Here is a 16081-nt window from a genome sequence, read left to right as displayed (position 1 = left end):
GTCACTGCCGGGGGGATTCCATCTTCACCCCCTCTTCTCTCTACACTTGTGGGTTCTGACCATTTGAAAGGCTGAGTCATGACGAAGCCGCCAGTCCCGCTCAGCGCTCTGGCAAAAACATACCAATAAATTTGTTTCATTAGAAGTCAATCAATAGACTGACATCTCCTGAAAAGGAAGGACCATACATGGATCTTAGGCCGGTTCCTGCTGAAGCAGCTAAGTTTCAATCTACGTATTGCCAGCTTTACATAAGCTGATGGAGACATCATTTCTGGAAATGTACCAAGCATACTGACCTCCTGACTTTTGTTTTTCAGTCCTCTTCAAAAGATCCTGTACTGTTGCCACTGCTATCTCTCTCTCTCTCTCTCTCTCCCATCCTTCCATGATTGCCTTCTCTGCAGCCCCATCCAATTCATTCCTTAACTCATTCAGCTTAATGTCCAGTTCAGTGACCACAGATATCCCTTCCATGGATGGCAAAGGTGTCCTAAACAGGGGCAATCACAAAAATCACATATACGCTCCAACAATCAATTTAACTACTTCAATACCGGCCACTTTCACCCCTTAGTGCCCAGGCCAATTTTCAGCTGTAACACTGTACCCAGATGACATTTTTGTAATTTTCTTCCCACAAATAGAACTTTCTTTTAGTGGTATTTGATCACCTCTGGGGGGGGGGGGGTTATTTTTTGCTAAACAAACTAAAAAAATACCAAACATTTTTGAAAAAAAAAAAAGTTTTTTTCAGTTTGTCATAAAATGTTTCTCCTTCACTGACGGGCGCTGATGAGGAGGCTCTGATATGTAGAATTGATGGGCACTGACAGGCAGCACTGATGGGCAGCACTAATGATGAGGTACTGATTTGTTACTGACAGGTGTTACTGCTGGGCACTGTGGTGAGCACTGTCAGTCTTTTATTATGGGGACACTGCTGGGCACTGTGGTGAGCACTGTCAGTCTTTTATTATGGGGACACTGCTGGGCACTGTCAGTCTTTTATTATGGGGACACTGCTGGGCACTGTGATGGGCACTGTGGGGGGGCACTATCAGTCTTTTATTATGGAGACACTGCTGGGCACTGTGGTGGGCACTATCAGTCTTTTATTATGGAGACACTGCTGGGCACTGTGATGGGCACTGTGGGGGGCACTATCAGTCTTTTATTATGGAGACACTGCTGTGCACTGTGATGGGCACTGTGGGGGGCACTATCAGTCTTTTATTATGGAGACACTGCTGGGCACTGGTCAGTCTTTTATTATGGAGACACTGCTGTGCACTGTGGTGGGCACTGTGGGGGGCACTATCAGTCTTTTATTATGGAGACACTGCTGTGCACTGTGGTGGGCACTGGCAGTCTTTTATTATGGGGGACTCTGCTGGGCACTGTGGTGGGCACTATGTCTTTTATTATGGGGACACTGCTGGGCACTGTGGTGGGCACTGTCAGTCTTTTATTATGGGGACACTGCTGGGCACTTATTGGCATGTGATTGGCACATCTGAGGGGGTTGTGCTGATAATCAATGTTGTGCCAGCGATCGGCTCTCCCTGTCAGCGTGAACCGAGGAATGACATTTACCGGCACTTCCTGGTTCACGCGATGATCAGCTGTGATTGGTCACAGCTGATCACGTGGTAAGAAGCCTCTGACAGAGGCTCCTCATCACGATCGGAGATGCGGTGTGTCAGACTTGAGAGGCCACGATCGGCGCAGGCCAGCATTGTTATCCTGCTGGACGTCATATGCTGCCCAGTCAGGATAACAGAACCACTTCCCGGATGTCAATATGTTATTGACCAGGCAGGAAGTGGTTAATGTATCATTCAGAAACTTAAAGTGGAACTTTCCCCAAAACAACTTTAACCTCTTGGTGCTGAAAGCCGAACGACCGCATATTATATTTGTGTGCAATATTGGAAAAACCAAAAGCTCCCTATCCCTGCTTGGGATCTGGAGCTTACTGATCATGTGACCACCGTGGCAGGCAATCACAAAGGTCACATGACCATAAACACCGCCCCACCTCCCAACACCTAAAACTTTTTAAAGGACCAGGAAGCCAACATTGGTTTCCCTTCCTATTCCTGGTTTTTGCTCCTCACAACACTGACTTCTGGTTTCCTGACCCCGGCTCATCTGATTACCGGCTCTGGAATCCAGACCCTGGCTTGTTTTTGACTACACTCCTGAACTGTTATTTTGCTGGGTTCACGTATGTGCGTCGTGGTTTCCAGCCTGGGGTCCGATGCATTTCTGCTCACTGGTTTAGGTGCGATTCAGGTACAAATTCTTGGGACCAGACCCAAAAACACACAGGACCCTTTTGGAAAGCACATTGTGGCCACCTCAGACATGTGTGAAGCAGCTTCATTGGGAGCCAGTCACACTCACATGTGAATTGGATGCTGTGAAAAGCGCATCAAATATGCACATATGTGAAGCCAGCCTAAAGGGGCGATTTTACATGTACTTTCTTTCTCTGCCTGGTTTCTGGTTCCTGACAGGAACATACATGTCATTCTATAAAATATGAGCTTCTCTCACCTACAACCACAAAAGTCTGCATACTGCAAGGAACAAAATGGCTACTAATTCTCCATACGAATGATATTATTCTCCTACTTTCAGTGGAGCCCCCATCAGTTCAGCAGGGGGAATGCAGGAGGGGTGATCATTGCAATGGGGGAGGTCCATTATTTGAAGCAAGACACTAAATGGCTCTGCAACAACAGGGGGGTCATACAGGAGATTGCAGCCCCCCTGCTGGCCAGCCCCCACTCTCTCCCCCCTCCCCCCACAGTGCTGCTGGCTTTTACTCTAATGGGGATTGGTTGACCCCTTCTTTCCAGGATCCCCCCTCCCAGGGCCCCTGTGTTCCCCTCCCACACTGCTGCAGGATGGAGAGAGGGAGAAGGGGCCAGAAATATGTCATTTACCAGCACCTTCCTTTTCTGAATGAACAGTCACGGACTCCATTTATTTATAATTGAAGCATAATAAACTATTTATAATGCTTCATCTTATGAATGGACAGGAACCTCTGTACAGAGCACTCCCTGTTCATTCATCTGCAGTGCGGCTGAGGTTGTAAAGAGGATTGGGAAATCTGCGCCCTTCATTTCTTTCTCAGAAGTGAGAGATGAGTGAAGCGCAGGTGTGGGTGAGTGGCCAGGAATGTACACGGGGGGTCGTACACCTACACCCAAACACTGCTCAAATTAGGGTCTGTAGTTGTGTTCATACAGCTGCTGCCTCTCCAGAGCATAACATGCCTGCACACAGCCCTATTCACACTGTACAGACCACAGCACACATGTGACTGACCCCAAAAATCTATTCACACACAAAGAACTACATCTATACAATATACTTTGTATCTTTTAGATTCAGCAGAAATTTTGTAAGCTGCGTTTGTGTCTGCTATATTGATTTTATTTTATTTTTGGAAAAAACATACATTTCAATATTTTCAGGGAGTGAGACTTGTCAGAAAGAAATCACAGGACCCTGTACAGGCTAACAGCAGGCCTGCATACATATATAATGTGCAAGGAGCAAACATGACTAGCCATAGTATTTTTATAATCAAGAAAGGGAAGCGATACAAACCTAAGGCACTAATAGTGGATTTCTGCAAAGAAATTAAAAAATTTTCCCATTGAGAAGTAATAAAAGATGGAAAGGTGGACATGTATAAAGAAAAAGACCATTTATATTATTCTTATACACAATTTATACGGCGCCAACAGTTTGTGCAGCACTTTACAATTCTGAGGGGGAAGCACAATTACAGTTCAATGCAGAAGGAATAGGTAGGTCCGGACAATGGAGCTTACAGTCTAAAAGGGGGGGGGTTACAAAAGGTAAAAGCTACGGGGGGATGATTGAGGTTACTCGGGTACAGTTCTTATGTGGGGGTGGGATAGGCTTCCCTGAATAAGTACATTTTCAAGGATCGCCTAAAGGCAGACAGGGTTAGGGGCTGATCAGACACACTGGGGCAGGGAGTTCCAGAGGATGGAAGAGTCTCTGGAGAAGTCCTGAAGGTGGACAGGTTAGGGGCTGATCAGACACACTGCGGTAGGGAGTTCCAGAGGATGGGAGAGTCTCTGGAGAAGTCCTGAAGGGGGGCAGGTTAGGGGCTGATCGGATATACCGGGGCAGGGAGTTCCAGAGGATGGGAGAGGCTCTGAAGAAGTCCTGAAGGTGGACAGGGTTAGGGGCTGATCGGATATACCGGGGCAGGGAGTTCCAGAGGATGGAAGAAGCTCTGGAGAAGTCCCGAAGGCGAGCATGAGAGGAGGTAACAAGGGAGATAGGGAGCAGGAGGTCCTGGGAGGAGCGGAGGGGACGATTTTTCCGATATCTGCAGATGGGGTCGGTGATGTGGATGGGGTCGGTGATGTGGATGGGGTCGGGGATGTGGATGGGGTCGGGGATGTGGATGGGGTCGGGGATGTGGATGGGGTCGGGGATGTGGATGGGGTCGGGGATGTGGATGGGGTCGGGGATGTGGATGGGGTCGGGGATGTGGATGGGGTCGGGGATGTGGATGGGGTCGGGGATGTGGATGGGGTCGGGGATGTGGATGGGGTCGGGGATGTGGATGGGGTCGGGGATGTGGATGGGGTCGGGGATGTGGATGGGGTCGGGGATGTGGATGGGGTCCGGGATGTGGATGGGGTCCGTGATGTGGATGGGGTCCGTGATGTGGATGGGGTCCGTGATGTGGATGGGGTCCGTGATGTGGATGGGGTCCGTGATGTGGATGGGGTCCGTGATGTGGATGGGGTCGGTGATGTGGATGGGGTCGGTGATGTGGATGGGGTCGGTGATGTGGATGAGGTCGGTGATGTGGATGAGGTCGGTGATGTGGATGGGGTCGGTGATGTGGATGAGGTCGGTGATGTGGATGGGGTCGGTGATGTGGATGGGGTCGGTGATGTGGATGAGGTCGGTGATGTGGATGAGGTCGGTGATGTGGATGGGGTCGGTGATGTGGATGGGGTCGGTGATGTGGATGGGGTCGGTGATGTAGATGGGGTCGGTGATGTAGATGAGGTCGGTGATGTAGATGAGGTCGGTGATGTAGATGAGGTCGGTGATGTAGATGAGGTCGGTGATGTAGATGGGGGCGATGTTGTGGATGGCCTTGTACGTTGTGGTTAGTATTTTGAATTTTATACGGTGGGGGAGGAGAAGACAGTGAAGGGATTGGCAGAGAGGGGGAGAAGTCACGGATCGATTAGTGAGGCCTCATTCACATCACATGCAGTATTGCATCCCATTGAAGTCAATGTGGAACGAATTATTTCAGTTTCCATTGACTTCTATGGGGAAACTGTCTTTGATATGCGAATACTTTGGATTACGAGCATCTCCTGGAATGGATTATACTCGTAATCCGAGGTTCCACTGTAGAAGGTGAATTGATTTCATTCCTCAGTTAAAGTGGTTGAAAAGGCTAAAGGTTTTTTTTGTCCTTAAAGCGGAGTTCTGCCAAAAAAAAAATAAAAGTCATCAGCTACAAATACTGCAGCTGCCGACTTCTAATATATGGAGACTTCCCTGTCCTGGGCGCCCGCGATGTCGGCACCCGAAGCCGATCTGTTCCTCAGCTCTTGGGTGGAGGCACCGACATCTTCGGTAAGGGAGTCAGAAAGTTCACTTCCTGGTTCCCTACTGCACATGTGCGAGTTGTGCTGCGCGATCCCACTGGTCCCTGCTGTTTTCAGGGACCTGTGTATCTCCCAGAAGACAGCGGGGGGGGGGGGGGCGGGGGGGTTCGGGAGACGACGGAGTAGGCGCCGGACATGGCGTAGGTCACCGCAGCGACCAATGCCTGGAAGTGGGAGCAAATACTGGCATTACAGATATCTGCTCCCTCCTCCCCCCTGAAAGGTGTCAAATGTGACATCGGAGGGGTGGAAGATTCGGAAAAACACAAGTTCCATTTTTGGGTGGAACTCCGCTTTAATGCATCCTCTGCCCGATGTTGATCGCGCATTGTGGCTAAGAGCAGCAAAGCTACTCATTCTCTCTCTTCTTACTGCACTAAGTGAGAGCAAATGGAGCCACTGGCCCCTGATGGTGTCAACCAAATAGTGTGATTAGAGATCAGGGGGCAAGGCCAAGCCACACTGTCAATTGAAGCACAATGAGGCTTGGAAGCGAGCCTGCATGAGTGCCACCATACCAAGCGGCTTGGAAGCGAGCCTGCATGAGTGCCACCATACCAAGCGGCTTGGAAGCGATCCTCCATGAGTGCCACCATACCAAGCGGCTTGGAAGCGAGCCTGCATGAGTGCCACCATACCAAGCGGCTTGGAAGCGATCCTCCATGAGTGCCACGATACCAAGCGGCTTGGAAGCGAGCCTGCATGAGGGCCACCATACCAAGCGGCTTGGAAGCGAGCCTGCATGAGTGCCACCGTACCAAGTGGCTTGGAAGCAATCCTTCACGAGTGCCACCATACCAAGCGGCTTGGAAGCGAGCCTGCATGAGTGCCACCATACCAAGCGGCTTGGAAATGAGCCTCCATGAGTGCCACGATACCAAGCGGCTTGGAAGCGAGCCTCCATGAGTGCCACCATACCAATTGGCTTGGAAGCGATCCTGCATGAGTGCCACCATACCAAGCGGCTTGGAAGCGAGCCTGCATGAGTGCCACCGTACCAAGTGGCTTGGAAGCAATCCTTCATGAGTGCCACCATACCAAGCGGCTTGGAAGCGAGCCTGCATGAGTGCCACCATACCAAGCGGCTTGGAAATGAGCCTCCATGAGTGCCACCATACCAAGCGGCTTGGAAGCGAGCCTCCATGAGTGCCACCATACCAATTGGCTTGGAAGCGATCCTGCATGAGTGCCACCATACCAAGCGGCTTGGAAGCGAGCCTGCATGAGTGCCACCATACCAAGCGGCTTGGAAGCGAGCCTGCATGAGTGCCACCATACCAAGCGGCTTGGAGGCGAGCCTGCATGAGTGCCACCATCCCAAGCGGCTTGGAAGCGAGCCTCCATGACTGCCACCATACCAAGCGGCTTGGAAGCGAGCCTGCACGAGTGCCACCATACCATGCGGCCTGGAAGCGAGCCTGCATGAGTGCCACCATACTAAGAGGCTTGGAAGCGATCCTGCATGAGTGCCACCGTACCAAGTGGCTTGCTATAGAGGCACTCAAAAGGCAGGAGTATCCAGCAGCACTGGCAAGGGAGCCCAGAAGAGAAGGTTTGGGCCTGTTCTGTGCATAATCATTACACAGAGCAGGTACATATAACATGTTTATTTACTTTTAAACCTTTATAATCACTTTAAAATATCTCCTGAAATCCTGGATTGTGTTGGTTCCGTCTTAAGCTGGCCATACATTATACAATTTTTTTAATCCAATTTCCTCTATATTTAACTTCAACTATGTAGTGGAAGGGCCGGCCTAAATGCATACAATATTTAAGTCTTTACATTTGACCCCATATTAGATGATTTTGGTAAATTTAAAGGAAAATTGTACAAAAAAAATTGTATAATGTATGGCAAACCTTAGTCTAGAAAGCGGTGGCTTGGAAGACAGAAATCAGCAAAATTCTAAGACTGTGTAACAAAGGTTTACACAAGAAGCTGTTCCTTTAAGAAGACAGTGAGGGGCTTAATCATGGCAGAACCGCTAACAAAAGGAACAGCCAGCGAATTGCCCAACATCCTGATGAAGCTACACTACTCTATGGTGAAAGGCGTAATCATCACCATCATGTGATGCCACCCGCAACACTGCCCCATTGAACTGGTGGGCAGCACCGAGCAGGATAGCCAACCAGAGAAGCAATTCATCTTTCCGAACATGTGAATCTAATGGGAATGGTTTCATAATTATCAATCAGTTGCTGCACTTGCAGGGCTCTAATAAATGAAAGTGGCAGTGTCTGCATCCCTTTAGATAGGATTCCCATTGGGAGTATCTCACCAAAAAGTACATTCATTGCAGAGAATGTCAGAAATCTGACTTGTATCTTAGTGCAGACTTCTGGGAAAATCAGTCAGCCAATCACACAAGCAGAACATTTCTGGGAGGCATTGTGTACACATTCTGAGTACAGAGCGCCTCCTGTTGGCCATATTTCATTTACAGAAAATTAAAGCAGCTGCAGATGAAAAGGAAAGGTATAATAACATAATTACAATATGACTTGTGTCCCAATTCTATACACGAGATTATTTTTTCCCCAGGAAAGTGGAGTTACCCTTCAAGCTGGACACACTTTCTTTTAGCTGGCAGGATTCCCCCATTCACACATTGGAGGCAAATGGAGAAATCCTCCCCTCTGTGCTCTTGTATTCTGATGGTTGAAAATCCTCTTCTGATCAGCATTATCAATTAGCTGCAGCGACTGGTCAAAAGTAACATCTTCCAGCAGCCCTGTTCTACTGAAGTCGATCTACTGATCAACTTCTGTCCAATAAGCAGGGCTACAGAAAGATCAAAATTTGTCTGGTCTCTGCTGAACCAACCAATCCATGTGTATCCAGGAGAGACCATATACTTCTAGTGTTCCTGAAGGGTGTGTGCACTCACAGAGCAGACATATAATGTATATATGAAAAATAGAAATACCATCATAAATTGGGCAGCTGTATTGTGTTGTAGATGCCAGGGGTTTGCGTGTGCTGTCCAATTTGTTCCCATAATTTCCCATGCTAACTTCAAACTGGATGGGGCCAGCAATGTCTTCGATCATGGTGGCAGAATGGAAAACACCACAACATCCAAACTTGACGCGGCGCTGATATTTCTGGAAGGAGGAAAGAGGACATCAGAAATAAAGAACTTTATTCAGGTTATTACATTACAAACAGCAGGGAACTCAGTGAGTGGACTGATCAAAACAAAAACTGATTGGATTCAACTATCCACACAAGTGAGGTGGATCCCTAGTATATTCTACTAGCAAGAACTCCCCTGCTGATGAAAAACAATCTTCCAAGCCTGTTCATAAGATCAGCTTCCCCAAACCAGAACAACCAAAGATGGATCAAAATTGGGCTGGTCCCTGCTAAACCAACCAAATTTGGATCCACGTATAACCAGCGTTAGAAGAATGTGTGGGCTGCCATTGCTGGCCACCTTCTGAAATGCTAGTTGCAGGCATAATGGAGAAGTTCATCTTTAAAGTTCACAGGAGAAACACTGAGGTGATCCAAGTTAGGGCTATTAGCACTTTGTTCTCTCTTCCAGAACACACATACATCAGGGATTAGAAGGCTGCAAGGCTGTTGGGTCACTGCCAGGAGGGGAGAGCAAGTTAAGTGAAACTTTTATAGAAGAACTACAACATCATCATTGCTTCACCTGTGAAAATTGGGGATAAATGAATCCATGACTCCTGCATCTCCAGTGGTCAGTGAGAGTGTGCTTTAAAGCTCTTTTACTGCATGTTAAGGATATATTAAAATCTGTGTCTTGCGGTTGTTCTGATTTGCGAACAGATCAGTTTCGGGACATCCCCATCTGTTGTCTCGATCTATCCGGTGGCGGCTGAAATAATCCGCCAGACAATTTTGTGTCCCCTTCAGGTGCACCGCTGTAATTGAAGCTAAATTCCCTTCTGCCCATGATAAAATCTCCTGGGCAATAGATTGAAGTATCTGGCTCCTCGTGCCTCCCTGTTTGTTGAGGTACGCGACTGTCGCGATATTGTCGGATAGAATTTGGAGATTGTGACCCTTGATTTCCGTCTGAAATGACTGCAAGGCTCTCTGAACTGCTAGCAGCTCTCTCTGATTGGATGAAGCCCTTGCTTCCCTCGAGGACCACTTTCCTTGTGCCACTGCGTTGCTGAGGTGGGCCCCCCATCCCCAGGAACTTGCATCCGTAGTGATCCTTTGGGATATCAGAATGGACCACGGGAGACCTCTTGTTAGGTGCAGGTTTGTCCTCCACCACCACAAGCTTCTCTTTGCCCTGCTGGGTATCCAGACCCTTGATTCCAGGCACTTTGCGTCTCCGTCCCAGTTCCTTAACCACTTAAGGACCAGCCTCGTTTTGGATTTTAGGTGTTTACATGTTTAAAACAGGTTTTTCTGCTAGAAAATTACTTAGAACCCCCAAACATTATATATGGTTTTTCTTCTAACACCCTAGAGAATACAATGGCGGTCATTGCAATACTTTTTTTTGCACCGTATTTGCGCAGCGGTCTTATAAGCGCACTTTTTTTGGAAAAAATTCACTTTTTTGAATAAAAAAATAAAACAGTAAAGTTAGCCCAATTTTTTTTAATATTGTGAAATATAATGTTACGCCAAGTAAATTGATACCCAACATGTCATGCTTGAAAATTGCGCCCGCTCGTGGAATGGCGTCAAACTTTTACCCTCAAAAATCTCCATAGGCGACGTTTAAAAAATTCTACAGGTTGCATATTTTGCGCTACAGAGGAGGTCTAGGGCTAGAATTATTACTCTCGCTCTACCGGTCGCTGTGATACCTCACATGTGTGGTTTGACCACCGTTTTCATATGCGGGCGCTACTCGCGTATGCGTTCGCTTCTGCGCGCGAGCTCGTCGGGACAGGGGGGTTTAAAAAAATTTTTTTTTTATTTTTATTATTTATTTTAAAATATTTTATTTATTTTTACACTGTTTAAAAAAAAAAAAAAAAATTGTTTCACTTTTATTCCTATTACAAGGAATGTAAACATCCCTTGTAATAGAAAAAAGCATGGCAGGACCTCTTAAATATGAGATCTGGGGTCAAAAAGACCTCAGATCTCATATTTACACTAAAATGCAATAAAAAAAAAAAAAAAAAAAAAAGTAATTTAGAAAAATGACATTTGAAAAAATATGCCTTTAAGAGGCGTGGACGGAAGTGATGTTTTGACGTCGCTTCCGCCCAGCAGTATCTTGGAGACGAGTGAGCGCCATCTTGGCCTCACTTGTCTCCTGACACACAACGGAAGAGGACGCGATCGCCTCCGCCGCTACCGACGGCTCCGGTAAGCGGCGGAGGGCACCGGATCGCGGCGGGAGGGGGGGGCCCCTCTCCCGCCACCGATAAAAGCGATCTCGCGGCGAATCCGCCGCAGGGACCACTTTTATCTGAAAGCCGGCCGCCGCACGAAAACGGGGATACCGGGGTTATGGCAGCTAGCTGCTGCCATAACAACGATATCCCCGTTCAAACTTAGGACGTATATAGTCGTGCGGCGGTCGGGAAGTGGTTAATAGAAACAGTTGTAATGGACGTTGATGAAATGTTGCCCATGGTACTGCGGGAAAGCATGAGGTCATCAGACCCACTGCTCTCAAAACCTGTCTCAGCGAGACCTACTGGTTGGTCTGTAACGCTGACATAGTTTGGATCATTTTTGTAATCTTCTCCTGTGGAAGAAAAACTTTTTTGGTCTACCGAGCAAAAGTCGTATCCCAGATATGTCACTTTCTAGGCCGGAATTAAGGATGACTTCTCTACGTTTATTAACCAGCCTAGGGAAGTCATGTACTGTCTGGAGGTCCGCTAACAACATTTGGTATGACTCTGCCACCACTAGGAGGTCGTCCAGGTGAAGGATAATAGTTATCGCCTTAAACCTTAGCGTTGCCAGCGCCTCACCCAACACCTTTGCAAAAATGCGTGAGGCTGAGGACAGACTAAAGGGGAGGGCTTGAAATTGAAAGTGCCGAGTCTCTGTTCCCATCTTGACAACTAATCTTAAGAATCTCTGGAAGGCTGGATGGATAGGGATGTGAAGGTAAGCATCCCTCAAATCCAAGGTGGCCATGAAGCAGTTTGGGTAAAGCAGGTTTTTGATTGTGAATACAGTCTCCATACGGAAATGCTTGTATCCGATTGAACGGTTTAGAGACCGGAGGTTCAGGATAAGCCAATACTTATCTGATGGCTTTTTGATGACAAATATATAGGAATAAAACCCCTTGCCCTGATCTGGCCGGGGAACAGGGATCAGGACTTTTTGATCTAATAAGTCTCCAATTTGGAGACCCAGAGCCTTCGCTTTCTCACGATCTTGGGGAGGAAAGTTGACCAATAACCCCTCCGGTGCTTGGCGAGAAAATTCCAGCCTGTACCCATTGGTCACTAGGTCCAGGATGAAGGCACTTGAAGTGACTGCTGCCCATTGTGGGAGAAATGCCCTCAGTCTTCCTCCCACTGGGGGACACGAGTCACTGTGGCTTGGCGGGTTGTTGAGGAGGATTAAACAAGACCCCCCCTTTACCTCTGCCTTTGTGCCCTGTCTAATGTTTTTTGGGCCTGTTGTCCTTTTCTCTAGGACCTTGCTGCCTACCTTGGCCATGGAAAAAACTTTCTGGCTGTCGGGTTTTTCTTTTTCTCTGGAAAAGCCTTTTTCCTATCGGCTGCGCATTCCAGTGCCTCCTGCAGTCCTGGGCCAAAAAGATGATCACCCGTAAGGGGAAGCCCACAAAGGCGCAACTTTGAGGCCGAATCACCTGACCAGGTTTTAAGCCATAGGCTTCTCCTGGCCGAATTCACTAAGGCCGAAGTCCTGGCTGTCATTCTTACTGACTCTGCAGAAGAATCAGCCAAAAATCCCACTACACGAAAAAGGAGAGGAAAAGACTTCAAAATTTGCTTTCTAGAGGTACCTGCCAACAAATGTGTTTGAATTTGTGTCCACCATACTTCCAGATTTCTGGCTACACATGTGCAGGCCAGAGCTGGTTTAAGATTCCCAACAGCTGAATCCCAGGCTCTGTGGAGAAGGATATCCCCTCTTTTGTCCATCGGGTCCTTAAGCGTGCCCATATCATCAAACGCTAGGTCCGAGTTTTTTGAAACCTTTGAAAAAGGTGCGTCCAACTTAGGATTTTTGTTCCATGGCTGCGCTGTGTCCTCATCGAAAGGAAACCTCCTTTTTAGGTTACCAGAAAAGAAAGGTTTTCTCTCTGGATTTTCCCACACCAGTTTGATAGCATCAATCAAGGAACTATGTACTGGAAAAACTCTAGACTTCTTCTTATGCAAACCCTTTTACATAAGATCATGTTTGGATAATTGTACCTCCTCCTCTTTCAATTCAAGTGTAGTATAGATAGCCTTTAATAAGTCATCAACATCCTCTAATGATAACTTAAACCTTGAGCCCCATGTGGATTCTCTATCCCTGGGCTCTATATCTGACCCGGATTCTTCCGGAGAAGAACGGGTAGATCTGACTTCAGCTTCAGAGTCTTCACTCTACGCTTGCCTGGGAATGCTACTGACTGAAGTCCTAATTGAAGACGGACCCTCAGCTGGAGTCTGAAGCTTGTCAATTAGTGTTTTAAATGAGCTAAAGGTAGACGCAAGCTCATCTCTAACAGGCGGCTACCGAGTCATCCTTTATCAGGCCTTCTATACAGGAGCGACAAACAGCTTTGCTCCATGAGGAGCTCAATTTGTTGCGCAAACCGCACATTTCCATTTTGGTGGCTGCGCTTGGGCCTTGTCCAGGGTCTTGGTCTGCAAGACAAAATAAATGACCCACAATAAAACTATCAGCCAGCCAATCACTCCGTAACACCACGTGCAGGAGGAAGGAAATGTGTCCCCTTACACCCACTACTACAGAGAGGGGAGGGGGAGGGAACACTCACAGGGATAGCGAGCGGGTGACAAAACACCCCAGGCTTACCTGTGAGGTGTTGGGGATCGTATCCACTGCCTGTGCAGGTACTGCCGAAGGATCCATCCTGCCCCACTTGGTCATCCACAGCCTCGCTGCTTTCACCAAAAAACACCAGCAGCCAGCGTCCCCTGTTTCCGCCGTTATGAAGACTGGAACCGGCGTCTTCGGCGCCCAATGATGACGTCATATGCCCCGGAAGTGACCCCTCTAGGCACTTCCTGTGGTCCAGCTTGGAGCGCAGGAGTTCTGCCCCCTCGAGCGCCGCAGCTTCCTTTTTCCCCTGCATGTATCAGCCACGCTGTCAGCGGGGAAAGGACATAGCCGCTCTGCCTTTAGTGCAATGCACCGCGCTATGGGAGCCGACATCACCCCGGTCCTGGCCCTCACCAGGCACTGAAAACAGGGGACAGCAGCACAGCCAACTTCCCCAGCGGAGATGCTGCTTCTGGCAGAGGAGAAAAGGTTAGTGACATGCCCCAAACAGCCATACAGAGCCCCTGCTCATGAGACCTAGGGGACCAGGTTCCAGGAACATGTTACCCCCCCCTGTCTGGAGTAAATAATAATGGACATGGGGCCTGGAGGACCGCCCTTTTATCTGGTGGGGGTAATGTGTTTCCTGTCCTGGTAGGAGGAGCCCTAGGTCTCATGGAGGTTCAGCCAGCCTTCTGACGTGGGCTCCTTCCCTTCTAGGCTAGTGGACAGAAGAATTCTCACCACCCATAAGGTGCTCAACATTGTCAGCCAAGGTAGCACCTTCAAAACTAAAATGGCGTTCAACATGGCCACCCAGCAGGCCGCGAGGTGCAGCCTGTAATGTCAGATAGCATGACAACATGTTGTGCCCACCTGTGGAGTGGGGCCCGGTGGAACACCGCTACTGCCCCTGTGACCATGGAGAAATGGAGCAGCCAAAGCTATCCGTGGCACGTGGCCAGGACCCAGCAGGGACATTGGAATGAACTTCACCATCAGGCAATCACCCACCGTCCCCCAGAAAAGGTGAAGTGGGAGAGTCCATGGAGCCAGCGTCACCCCAGGATCATCCAACCTCCATAACTAGCCAGGGGACTGCACAGGCAGGCCGGATATGTGCAGGCAGGTGAGCCGCACATGTGGGGAGGGTGGGTGTGCAGCTCAATGAATGGCTACCCCCATGGTCTGGAGTGAAGGGGAGGAGTGGGGGAGGGGACCCCACAGGGCCCGACCACCCCAAGGAGTACCCGTGCTAAATCCCGGGGAGGAAGGGAGGATCCTGGTTACTTACTTTCCAAACCCATGGAACATTTGTGTGAGTTTCCCATGACAGATCCTCCTCTCCACTGAAGTGGGGGGGGGGCTGTCGGCCAGGGGTAACACTGACGTGGATTACAGGTACCCGGTCATGTGTCCCTGTGAGACGTTGAACTCGCTGGCCGCCCTGGTCCAGGATGAGGCATAGTCATGGATGACAAAACGTGAAGCTAGCGGTCTGTGTGCATTTGCTAGTCAAACTGGGGTGACCACTGGATAGAATTATCCAGTCCAACCGTTAGAAGTTCTCTGCAGGGAAAAAAAAAAAACTCCAGGAAAAATAAAGGAAAAAAGTTGTGGGAACACAAATCCCAGCAAAAAAATCCCATCCATAGTCCTGAAGACACTGGACTGGAGACCTAAAGCAGAGGGCCAGAGAAGGACTGCCCATAGGAGGAGCCAAGTTTTCTGCTGTCTAGTATCCTACTCCTGTAGGTGGCGCTAGAAAACCCTGCTTGTTTATGGATAAAGAAGAAGCTGCATCCGTCAATGAACGTAAGACAAAGAACCAGTAGAAAATTGGGATAGCGGCTAGGTCTGCTAAACATCTTCCCACTCATTACATTGCCATTTAGAGAAAATATAGCATAGCTCTCCAATAATATCAAACTTTATACATTAGTATTCCTGGCCAAAATATCAGCTGTTCATTTTCAGCATATTTCTACCTACATGCATATGGATGCAAAACAAAAATTTAATCTCTTGAAATGAGTATGAGTGCGCATGCAGGATACTGAGCGACAAGCCAGATTTCTCATTCATACACAGGGCATGTTTATTGCGCCTCATTACACATAGAAAACAAAAGGCTGCATTTAGATCAGTAAAAAACAAAGATGGGTCAGTATTTTGTCTGCTGCGAGGCCATAATGTTCTGCTATCTATAGGACTAATACAGAGCTAAGAATTACCTGTACAGCATCATCCCTGGAGATTTTCACACGATCTTTGTCTACGTCATCCAGTTTGGTTGGTTGGTGAACAAGGAGTCTTCCTCTGTAAGCGACACCTTCTCCCTATACAATGAAAACATCATTTACTAAAGTAGAGATGAGGACACTTCTCAGGTTTGTATTACAAGACGGCGTAATTGTCATTCAAAGTGTGACAGTGCTGAGAG

General features: G+C 48.2%; 1 protein-coding gene and 1 long non-coding RNA gene across 2 annotated transcripts in view; both read right to left on the bottom strand.

Annotated features, from left to right (window-relative positions):
• LOC141129552 (myoferlin-like) overlaps positions 1 to 16081 on the bottom strand; it is a 644669-nt gene that overhangs the window by 50927 nt on the left and 577661 nt on the right. The window lies entirely within an intron of this gene.
• The window catches only part of LOC141129553 (uncharacterized), a 31190-nt gene continuing 15128 nt past the window's right edge, over positions 20 to 16081 (bottom strand). Inside the window, exons 2-4 of the long non-coding RNA XR_012241842.1 lie at positions 15873 to 15977; positions 8630 to 8807; positions 20 to 493 (exon numbers count right to left, since the gene is read on the bottom strand). This is a non-coding gene — a long non-coding RNA (uncharacterized lncRNA). The remainder of the gene's footprint in view (positions 494 to 8629; positions 8808 to 15872; positions 15978 to 16081) is intronic.

Source organism: Aquarana catesbeiana, linkage group LG02 (genome assembly GCF_042186555.1).
Source record: "Aquarana catesbeiana isolate 2022-GZ linkage group LG02, ASM4218655v1, whole genome shotgun sequence".
Classification (NCBI taxonomy): domain Eukaryota; kingdom Metazoa; phylum Chordata; class Amphibia; order Anura; family Ranidae; genus Aquarana; species Aquarana catesbeiana.
This window is presented reverse-complemented; position numbering and strand designations above follow the sequence as displayed.